This window comes from Arachis ipaensis, chromosome B07 (genome assembly GCF_000816755.2).
Source record: "Arachis ipaensis cultivar K30076 chromosome B07, Araip1.1, whole genome shotgun sequence".
Taxonomy (NCBI): Eukaryota; Viridiplantae; Streptophyta; class Magnoliopsida; order Fabales; family Fabaceae; genus Arachis; species Arachis ipaensis.
In genome coordinates, this window is record NC_029791.2 from 6,523,764 (window position 1) to 6,525,830 (window position 2,067).

Consider the following 2,067-nt stretch of genomic DNA (forward strand, 5'->3'; position numbering starts at 1 on the left):
TAGTCAAACAGAATATTCTTTTCAGTGAAAATAAAAAGCACGAATTAATAATAGTAGAATTAATGAATTTTTTTATTTCTAACGATATTTTATCTATATTTCAGTATTATATCATTTTTCTTCTGAACCATTTTTCATGCATTTAGAAAATAAAAAGTGAAAAATGAAAGATTTCTCATTATCATATATGAAAGGCACAAGTCAGTTGTGAAAAAGCAAGAAGCCAATGTGTTTGAAGAGTGATAAACCAATGCAAAGATCCGAATATATATCATCACAAAAGGGAATATCACATGCATATGGCAATACAATACACTGATGGGTGATGATGATGATGATGATGGAGAGGTTTGGATGGACGGTTGATGTTTGATTCTTTTCAATCACAAACATAGCCAACACATATGCCACTATACTTACTCAAAGCCAAATCAAAGAAGAAAGGTAAATTGAATATTTGATTACCAAAAGGAACATACATGCTTTCATTTTTCACTTTAATTTGCTTTATCACATGCCACTCAGTTTTACGATGTTCCCCATCAAACTCGTTGCAAATTAGTGTCCATTTGTGCTTGTTTAGTGGTAAACATTAGCAATAGTAGAGTTTTTAATTAAAAAAAAACACAATGTTTTGTCTAATAAAGTTAAGCATAGAAAAATATCATTATTATTATGAATTTAATTTTGATGCACTATTAGTATAAAATAATTTTACATGTATAGTTAATTACGTAACGTCACATCAACAAAAATAATTATCTTTCATATTAATCATCTAAATAGTCATTTCAAAGAACGAATGTATATGATTTAACGATTATATATTTTACAGTACATTAAAATTAAATTCTTATTATTATTTGCTAATGTATGTTTCAACAAAAATTACTAGCTAGACCGCGTTCTATATTTTTGTTGGCTAATCTTTCTCTCAAGTATCTAATTACATAACTTACAAGATCTAAGATTAAGGTACATTAGAAAGCAAACTAACCCTAATCCCTAAAAAAATTAATGTTGAAACCCTAAAAGAAGATATATAAACCAAGCTTAGCTTGTTTGGTTTATAATTTGTAAAACACATAGTTTGGTTTAATTAGAGTAACTTTTGCTTTCTTACACATAAGTTTTAAACTGTATGTAACACAACGTAATTTTATCAAATTATACATATTAAAACAAACTAAAATTTAATTCAAAACATTATATATAATATGCATACACAATAAGAATGTGTGCTAGAAAAACTATATATGGAAAAATTGGTTCAAATTTAGGCCACATTTTGAGAATATGCATCAAATCTATTAAGACAAGCCCTACCCTAGTTCTTACAGCACATTCCGGGCATCACAATTTGATCTGTCTACTATTTTTCAATAGAAAATGGTTTTTTTTTTTTATTATTAGATAACTTTCATAAATTTATGATGTCGTCACCATTGTATTTTAGAATAAACTGTAAATTCCATTTAATAAAATGAGAGCCAAAGGCTAAAATTTTTATATATAAATACTTTTAACGTGAAATATAAAAATATTTTATTATTTTAGTGTTCTATATAGTTATGGTGATAGCATAAAACGTTTTGTAATAAAAAAAATTTTAAATTATAAAAAAGTAAAATGTTACTAATATTTTGTAATAAAAAATATTATTTTAATTGAAAAACACAAAACGTCATTGACGTTTTGTAAATAAGCATAGTAATGTTTAACAAACAATTTAGTTCATGATAAAGGATTTCACTTCTAATAAAATAATATTAAAAAGAAAAAGTTCGAGAGCCAAATTCTATCTAATAATAATAAATTTTAATACAATAATTACATAAAAAAAACTTAGCATTATTCTACATTCCTCTTATCGTAGTTATGTTTAATTTAATCTTTTAGATTAGAGAAATATCATATTTATTCTCTAACAACTAATATCTTGTTGACGGTCATATATAGTGGATTTTACATAAAGAGGTATAGTTGTGTTGAAAAGTAGAGATACAATGGATTAAGATTTTTAATTATATTTTTATTTTTAAGTTTTTATGAAAAAATAAAAATAAA